This window comes from Pseudochaenichthys georgianus, chromosome 17 (assembly GCF_902827115.2).
Source record: "Pseudochaenichthys georgianus chromosome 17, fPseGeo1.2, whole genome shotgun sequence".
NCBI lineage: Eukaryota > Metazoa > Chordata > Actinopteri > Perciformes > Channichthyidae > Pseudochaenichthys > Pseudochaenichthys georgianus.
In genome coordinates, this window is record NC_047519.1 from 40,895,533 (window position 1) to 40,905,752 (window position 10,220).

Genomic DNA, 10,220 nt, shown 5'->3' on the forward strand with positions numbered 1-10,220 from the left:
CCATGGAAGGAAAGGTTTTAATCATCAAAGCAGTGATTTTACCTTTGCTTCTATTAATCAGTTCCGTTTTTATGCCACCCAAGAGAGTACTCCAAGAATTAGAACGGGCAATATTCTATTTCCTATGGGGTTCCAAGTGGGAAAGGATGACAAGAAAAGAAATGAAAAAGCCAAAAGAGAAAGGGGGGAAAGGAGTCCCAGACCTCCACTTGTTTCTAGGAAGCAGATATACATCACTCCACATCTACGCTTCCACAGCCCCCTCCAAAAACCCAAAGACGGCGGCAATGACAAGATTCTGGATGGGAAGTTTTCTACGAAGGATAAAGATCTTACCAATAGATCTCAAAGTACCAGTGTCTTTTAACCTGCCACCACCTTATGCTTTCATTCGAACGTTTTTAAAGAAACTCCAGCTTGAGCAGGAGGGTTTGCATGTTTTAACTAACCATCGCTCTCTTATCTCTGTTGTGCAGGAGCGAGAACCAGTGAGTCCAGTGCACGGTCTCGCCTTTGGTGAGCCTTCAACAGTTTGGTGCAACGTGAACCATCCCACTCTGACAAACAGACTCCGGGATATGTCATGGATGGTGGCTCATGAGATCCTCCCAGTCAGGTCCGTAATGCACTCCCGGGGCATGGCGGCGAACTCAACTTGCCCCCGACCAGGCTGTGGCGCACCTGAGACGGTGAGGCATCTGCTCTGGGAGTGCAGCGCTGCCGGAGACCAGTGGGCAAAAGCCGGCTCCTTAAAATTCCCGTGCTTGCCGGCAAGGGAGGACCTCACAGCACAGCTCATACTATATGGGGTGAGCCAGAAACAGGACTGTTCTAGGGACTTTCCCAAGCAGTGGCTCACCCTAGCTGCCATTAAAGATGCCATATGGACCTCCAGAAACTTGCTGGTAAGAAGGCACATGCAGATCCCCCCCGTGGCTGTGATCCAGATGGCTGCGGCAACAATAAAATCAGCGACGCGGCACGCCCAGGACACAGCCACAAAGAAAAATCGCCTCTGTGCTCATTCGGATGAAGGAGCCGGAGCCACACGGGAAAGGTCAAAGCAGCGCAGGCCTGACTCTCCGGGGGTCTCCTCTGAGCCCCGTGACAAAGATCCGGGAGAAACAACCTGTTAAATGGGAATGGGATGGTTTAATCTTGATAGGGACTCAGTGCGCTCCTGGACAACAATTTACCCAATGTACCCCCTTTTTAAGATTTTAAATGAAAACTGTTTGCATACAAAATGTTTTAATGAAATGCGATGTTTTTTTTTTTTTATGAAAATGGGTCTGATCTTAAAGTGTACATGTATTTATTATATGAAAACTCAAAATACACTGATGTGACAAAAAAATGATTTAAATATGAAAAGTACATGAATTAAGTGAAAATAAAACTTTTCCCAAAAGAAAAAAATCTGTTCTTATCAGTTTAATATCTGATACGTCCCCTACCCGGGGACCATATATTAAATTGATTTTTGGAATAGGGAGATGGAATAGGGGCTTGCTCCGTCCACTCCACGCATCGACCTGGTATTGCAGTACCTCCAGGAACGGTGCACCCTCTCATTGTGAAAGACAAAATAATTGTGATGGCGAGATGAAGCTTTCCGAAAGGGTTCATCTCATGAGGCTTCATCATGGGCTTCATTTGAACACAAACCCCCTGTTGGTCAAAGTGTCTAAAACAGGCAGATTGGACATCTCGACAGTGTGCTCATCTCATACCGAGTTCCCAATGAGTAAAGCCTTAGAATAACTCTACACAACGAACATTAAATCATATTTTCATGTTAACAATATTGTATTTATTCCAGTTGAATGATTGTGATTGAAAAGCCTAAGGACGCTGGTAAACATTGCAAAGAGGGATTTGTATTCCTTAATAATATTCGTAAACTTAACCATGTTGTAGCCTGAGACAGGCTAAACCATATCAAAGAATACATTTATTAACTACATTATCTCATTTAGCTGTAGCTTTTATAAACAACAACAAAGACATGAACCAGGGACCCTGCGGCCATGAGTCAACTGCTTTCCAGCTGAGCCACAACACACACACTAAATTCATCTGAAAACACTGCACGCTATTTATTCCTGTTTTTATTCCTACTTTTATTTATGCTTTTATTTATTTATACTTAAAACATGTTCCGACCTCTATATAAGAGGGTCTGAGCTCTCTTAATTCCATCGTGTCACCGGCCCGGGTACAGGAGGGGTAATATGGTTCTTATTATACATCCATGGGTATTATGAGCGTTGTGGTTCAACTGATCTAAAGCACTTTCTGCTTCCAGCAAATCGGTTCACTAAAAGGTTCATCTGAGGCTTCATCATGCAATAGAGTCTGGCTGCAGGCCGCAGCAAGGAGGCGTTTCCTATAGGGGCGTTTCCTATAGGGGCGTTTCCTAGTGAACGACGGGAGCCGGCTCTCGCCCGCGAACGAGCCGTTTTTTGTTTTGTTTTTGCGGAGGGATCTAGAATGGCATGAAGGCACATTATGCAATGTGCAATGTGGACATTATCCCGCTTATTACACACGGCCACATTCTCAACAAAGTAACGACATGACTCCCAATAATAATTGAAATGCTTTTATGGATTTAGAAAAAGATTTTATTGATTTAAAAAATAGTTGTATGTATTGATTTAAATTGACATGCATCCGCTAAGAAAAGTAGTCCGTTGTTACTGTTTGAACTAACGTAACAACGGCAGGAACTGCTTCTATAGTGTTTTTGAGGAGCTTTTTGATTACAGATTTGAAAACATCGTTGCTTGCTTTAAAAGTAGCACGATTCATTATGTCAAACCTTGAAAGATATCCCTGCCCTAATGCCAAAAGTAACTGGCAACTGAATATGTGTCGCCGTAGCTATGATGTCTATGTCTGGACCGCTGCGTAAAAAGGAGGGTTTCTGCCTCATTACTTCTCTTCTTACTTCTATAAGAATAAAACACGGAGGAGGGAGATCTCTTTGTGTCCCCCTCTTCTCCCCGCTGCAGCCTAGCAGTTGATCTCAAAGCACGCTCCCCTCTTCTGCAGGGAGAAAAACTATATTTATATACTTTATATAGGTTGATACAGTAGCCCCTTTTTTAAAATAGTTGTTATAGGTGTTGCCATTTGTTTTGTGTAGCGTGGTTCTACAAGCAAGTCAATGCATTCATTGGGTGGTATCAGAGAGTTACACGGGTCTGTAAATGCAATGAAAACAATTGGCCACAGCAAATAATTTATATTAAACATGTAATTTTTACTTTTGAATACTTTAGTACAAAGGATGTCTTGAATCAGGGGCGGCGCTAGGGAGTGGCTACTTGGGCTCAAGCCCCGGATGTTTTCTGAAAGGCCCCGGATGTTTCACTTAAATAAAAAAATTAATTAAATTTTTTTTTTTTTTTTTTGGAAAATTTTCTCGGGAGTAATGTGCAGTACCGGAGTCCACCAGAGAGGCAGCCGCTGCGGGACATTAGCCTGCGTACTGCGTAGCCTTCCCTGCCCTGAAGAAGAAGTGATCCTTCCTAGTGCCTGACGAGTTTTAAGCTAATAGCCTATAAAGTTATGGATATTAGAAAGTTATTTTCATCGAAGCAGGCTCCAGCAGCAGCAGCAGCAGCAGCAGCAGCAGCAGCAGTATCAGCAGCTGACAACAATGTCATCACCAGCAGTGAAGAAATGGATGATGTTTCAGGTTTGTGAATCTAATGGTGATATCTGCACTCTGGCTGACTGAGTGAGAAGTGAAAAAGAGTGATGTACTGTAACGTTAATCTTATAGCTAGTAAACATGGAGTAACCAAGGCAAGGCAAGTTTATTTATATAGCACCTTTCAACACAAGGCAATTCAAGGTGCTTTACAAAAATGAAAGACATTAAGACAAAGGCATTTAAAAACAGTAAAAGATAATAAAAGAAACATTAAAAGAAAAAGTACATTAATAAAGAGTTACAGTGCAGTTTAAGATATGAATAGTTCACACAGAAGTTCCACTTTACTGATGAACACAACAGCTCAGTTTAAATTAAAAGCAGCGACAATAAGAGAAACCACACTAAGTCAATACCCTTATATGTTAGTATGTATACAGAACATGACTACAAATTATTCTAAGATGTAACGTTAACCCTTCATACCTCAGTCTACTTTTAAGACACTAAAATAACGTATTCCAACACTCTAAATCCGATTGGCTGTGACTGCATCCACTCAGAGTGCCCTATTCAGAAACGTGACTCTTACACTCTTTACGTCACAAACAAAGATGGTGGATGAGAATAGATCTATAAAACGATAAGCAATGTGCAGTAGATCGGAAGAGGACGGTGTGTCGGCGTTGTTCGATAGCGGTGCGGTATGCTAATGGGAACACACGCCAAACATGCTACATCACATCAGAAGGCATCACCCAGATTTGCCAATCACCGGAGCCCGGCAAAAGACAACAGCAGTTCAACAGCTGATCCCCGCTGTTTTTAAGAAGCCAAGAGACATGAGAGCCGAGAGACCAAGATAAATAACGGAAGCTTTTGGCATATCTTTTCAACGACTTTGCGCTCTTGAAACACTTTCTTATTATTTATGATGTCATATTTTCAAGACATTCTTTTTAGTTTTACAGCTTGATGAAACCTTTTTGCTTGACATCAGCCATTATAGATAATATGGCCATCTGAGTGTGTGTGGTACTGTTTGTGGTTTGTTTTTAACTGTTTAATACAGTTAATTATTTAAAATGTCAGAGTTCCTTATTTTTAAACTGACACTTGCACTACTGTTCAAAAATAAATAACAGAAAACCTGGAATTATGCATTTGGGACTTTTTTTTGCTTTTTCTTGTTGTACCGAACCGTACCGAACCGTGACCCCCAAACCGAGGTACGAACCGAACCGTGACTTCTGTGAACCGTTACACCCCTAGTCCCCGGTGTTCCAGGGAACTCACCAAGTGTCAGAAAACACAACCCTCTCTCTTTTCCTCCATACCCAAATCTCTAAAAACGGGGCTGCAACGGATCTGATACAGACTGATCTTGAATTATTTTCTACGTCACAGAAGTGGTGCTCCGCTTATTGGTCAATTCTCCACCTATCAGGGGAATTTGGGGTTGGGCCACGGCCGGCCATTGTGCTGGAGACGCTGTAGTACATATGCCAGGCCTGTAAGTGGCGCTGTAGTCTGCCACAAAAGTAGCGAAGAAGACTTCCCGCGCATGGTTGCCCTTTATACTCTGCTCTGGCTCTTTTTCTCCCTCCCCGAGGGAAGCGTTTGCTCCCTCGCTGTAATTCTCTCCGGTAGTCCACCAGTAGATGACAAACACCCTCCTCTCCGGCTCTTCCAAGGAACGAGGGGACCGTGCGGCAGAGTTTCAGTTAGATTTTTATTCCGCCGGTCAACATGTCCGTTAAAGTTTAAATCTTCCGGACAAAATTAGAAAAGTGCCGGTCAAAGGTCTTCTTTGTTATTTATTGAGCTTTAAAACAAATGAATAACGACTCTATATAATAATAATATAAGAATAAAACACGGAGGACGGAGATCTCTTTTTCTCCCCCTCTTCTCCCCACTGCAGCCCAGCAGCTGATCTCAGAGCACGCTCCCCTCTCCTGCAGGGGGGCGTGGTCAGGTGCAGCTCACAGAATCAGCCCCCTGCAAAAACAGCGCTGGAAAGAGCAAATAGAGCGAAATGAGGCGTGGCTAAAATCCAGCATCTGTTTGGTATTTTGAAAGAAAAACTATTTATATACTTTATATAGGTATGGCCCTACAATATATTGTTCAAATATAGCATGATATGTCCCCTTTAAGGTATTATTAAGGTAGGGTTAATGTTGCTCTCAAAGTGCACCAGATTGATACTTTTAACTTCAATATTTAAAAAAAAAAAATCTTCCCGGGAGAGCATGCCCCCGGACCCCCCTAGAGGAGGTGATGACCCCCCTAAAGGATGTTTGGTCCACCCCCCACTTGTAAAAAAAATAGCACTTTACCCCTGCACCCCCCCCCCCCCCCCAACAACTCCTGGGCTAAGCCCCGGATCTCCTACAATCCTAAATCCGCCTCTGTCTTGAATTATTTAAGTGATATATGTGTAGGCATACACATATAAATCATTAGTCAAAACAGGGCTACATTTGATTTAATTAAAAGGTATAATATGTGGTAAACTGAAGAGCCCTTTGGGAGCCGAAAGAGCCGGCTCTTCTTGGTGAGCCAAATGATCCGGCTCAGCAAGAAGAGCCGGAATTCCCATCACTAGAACAATGACTTCTTCTGCGAGGATTTATAAAAGCAGCTGGAATCCCTTAAGTTGCTATTGGATAAAAAAAGTTAGGAAACGCCCCTATATGAAACGCCTCCTTGCTGCGGTCTGCAGCCAGACCCATCTCTCATCATGGGCTTCATGTGCACACGAGACCCCCTGTTGGTGAACAGGTGTAAAACAGCCAAATATTATTTGTAATCTTTGACATACTAAAAATACTGGAAATAATGATACAAAAGTATAAAAGATGTAAAATGTATTTGTAATCCTGTATTAACAGAATGTTAATCAAAATATAATATTATTTTCAAAAGCTTTTTATGTCTGATGCTTCGATTAATTTTAAACAGACAGTTCAACAAAAGGATACCCAAAAAAATGTAATTTTATCATTTAAATATTAATAATAATAATAATAATACATTTATTTTGTGGGGCGCCTTTCAAAACACCCAAGGACACCTTACAGGGTTACAGATTTACAATTTACATTTACAATTTTACCTTACAAATTAAAACAGTGGATTTAGTGAAGTATCAGCCGGGGTAAGACAAGACAAGACAAACAGGAAATTGACTACAAAAGGACACAAAAGGGCACAGGGTACAGCTTATAGAGAAAATGCCAGTTTGAACAGGTGGGTTTTGATTTTATCATTTAAATATTGAATTGTTCTCTTAGCAAGATCCCATTTTCAATAAAATTGCAGTTTTACCTTGACTTGAAGATGAAGTCCATTTGCCTAAAAAATGATAAAACGTTTCCCGCAGATCTTATTTGGACCTATTTTCTAAAATCCTATGGAGAAATCTCATTGTTTTTTTGTCGAGGGAAACAATGCGCAGCTTACTTCCGGGTTTTAGGACGCGTCACTGCAGCTCTCTCGTCTCCTCTTCACACACCACACTTTTCGCGGCACACGTACTTACAGCCAATCAGCTCTGAATGATGTGAGATGACGTATGATGGGGATGGCAGCTCAGTGCCCCTATGGTCATTATTTTTTGCCACACACATTAAATAGGACAATACTCTGAGCATGCGCAGTGTAGTTTTTACAGTCACCAGTCTTAGACAGTGAGAGGGAGGGGCAGGATCGGGTTTTGTCCCACATGGCTCGAAACAGCTCAATAGGCACACACTGTAGACACTAATTAGAAGAACACAGACTAAAACAGCAATGTACAGACGAATCAGATGATTAAACATGATCTTAAAATATATTTTATATATTTTGTTTGCATTTTTTTTAATAGTTTCTGCTGACACTAGATGGGGCTGTGCCTGCCCCTAATGACCAGTCGCCACTGAACCTTCCTAACGGAGTGAAATGACCCGGAAGTCCCTCAGTGGCAGCCATGCTAAGTCCCGTTCGAATTCTCTATGGGCCCTTCTCACATTTGTCTGCGCCATCTTGAATCCCAATGGCCTTAATTTTGCTGGAGGACCGAGCAGTGAGGAACGATAATGGAGGAGCTATAACCTTAAAAATACGTTTCACTTTCCTTTTTTATTTCACTTCCAACTTTGGTCATGAAGAATATGTTTCTCTGTTGTCCACGTTCATAAAGCAAAGCAGCAGCATCAGAGCACGGTGCAGAGTCTCTAGTAGGGCTGCAACAAACGACTAATTTGATAATCGATTAATCTATCGATTAATGAAACGATTAATCGACTATTCGGACTATTACTGTATGCCTTGCACAATTTCTCAAACGCTCTTATTTAGCCATCAACTTTTAGATTTAGCTTGAGGTTGTTTTAGGCATGTGGAAACAAACAATGAAGACAATAAAGATGAATACTTGATTCCAAAATACATATATTATTGAAATAACTTAAATTGTGAACAAAACTAACATTGCTTTTTATTCAAATTAAATAAATAATATTTCACATCAAAAGAAACAACAGTAGGGGAAAAAAGGCAGACAGGTTAAGGGGGTGGGGGGGAAGTAGCGGAAAAATAAACCTATTAAACTAACTATACAGTGGGGAAAGCCTTGGTAAAAAGGTGCGTTTTGAGGGCTTTTTTGAAAATGTTCAGGGTTGTGGTGCTGCGGATTTCGGGGGGGAGAGAGTTCCAGAGGGTGGGGGATGCCACACTGAAGGCTCTGTCACCAAAAGTCCGAAAACAACTCTGTTACCTCTAATCATTATGTTTGTATAATGTAGTTAGCTCCGTGTGTTGCTGATAGCATACATAACACCTGACGTGGAAACATTACTCGTGGATGGGGCTACAGAGCTGCTAGAAAGACAGTCGAACCCGGTGCATTCCTCCGTCTGGATGTGGAGCACTTTGCTAAATGTTTAGACACATTGCTCGTGTTACCGCCCTTACATGCTAAACTCTTATTCCACTTTTGGCAACGAGCATTCTCCACATCGAGACGGGTAAAGTTTAACCACCTCGGAGCGCGTTCTCTCCGCCATCTCCCACGTGTGTGTGTTGCTGCATGTTGCAGCTGCCCGTGTGTAAACTGCCCCGCCCCCTCGCAAGCAGGCGGGGGAGAGAAAGATCGAAAATACATCATCATCATTGTTTTTGTATTATTTGACTTTAACTTTAACTATATATTTATTTGTTATTCCTTTCTTTTCTTTTCAATATAACTGTAAAGCGTCTTTGAGCACCTGTAAAAGCGCTAACAAAATACATCTATTATTATTATTATTAGCATTTCCTGCCAAATACTAGCCTCAAAAATAATAAAATGTAATTAATGCAAATAAACTACTTCTATAATAATAATAATAATCATAATCAATAATATAAATACCATATTATTTATAATATAGTTGTAATTTAGTCAAGTACACACACAATTCTATCAGTATTTCTCTGTGTTGTGGTTGACATGATGATGACTGTTAGGAGTTAAGGGGAGAGGCTGAGCATCACCATGAAATGCGCAAATTGACATAAAAATGAATAAAAGGGGAACAAATGCTCCATGTTTTTTAGGCTGTAAACTTGAACTGTTATGTAAGCCAATAGACAGGCAGTGTATCACTCTTCCTCCTTTACATCAGCAGATCAAAGGCATCACATACTTGAATGAACCAACCAACGGTAAATAAAGAATGCTGCATAACTGCATCTCCATTAGCCTGTATGCTCTGCAGAGACTGCCTTCTTCATGTCGTGAATTGCAGCTGATGTTTTAATATGGCAATTGGCAATTTGACTTATACAACATTCACAAGTTGTACATTTGACTCATACAATAACCCACCTTCGAGTGATGCTCTAGTTTCTTCAAGTTTTGTTTTTTTACCTCTTGCTTGCGCCGAACAGAAACTGTCTTTTCACCGACATCTCTTCACCTGCAGTAGTGTCTGTGGGTGTATTTCTGTGTACAAATGTCTGTGTATTGTTGTTATATTATGTATACATCATAGTATGTGGAAAACAAAGATAAAGTCAACTATGATGAAATAAAGTTCACAGTAAAATAGGACATAAAACACAAACTTGAAAGAAGTCATTTGAGTTTGTCGGGTAAGACAAATTGAAACTTCAACTATAGATATATATATATATATATATATATTAAAAAAAGAACTGATACAGTGGGTGTTTATCAATGTCGAGGAAGGCTCCTCCAGAAAATGTATCTTCGATTTAGATAAGAGTCACCTGTAGTGTCCACAGCGTGCCGTTCACAAAGTTCTCCACCAGAGTGAACTGGAGCTCTGTTTCTCTCCACCCAGCTGTTACACATGCTTTCTTCCTTCAGAGAGGAATTTTGAAATATTACTATGTTATATTCGCGTTTATGATTAAAGGTGGGGTATATCATTTTGGAGAAACCAGCTCGAGTGCGCTAGAATTTGAAAGTCCACAACTAGAAAAAAAATCTGCCTCTTCTTGAAACCGTGAGTGAAGGTGACTGTGCGGAGAATCAGTCTCCCGCCTCCAACTGTTCCTAGGT

At 41.0% G+C, this 10,220-nt stretch overlaps 1 pseudogene; it reads left to right on the forward strand.

Moving 5' to 3' along the window:
- Nucleotides 1–1,395: 1,395 nt before the first annotated feature.
- LOC117463072 (U2 spliceosomal RNA) lies at nucleotides 1,396–1,572 on the forward strand (annotated as a pseudogene).
- The last annotated feature ends 8,648 nt before the right edge of the window (nucleotides 1,573–10,220 follow it).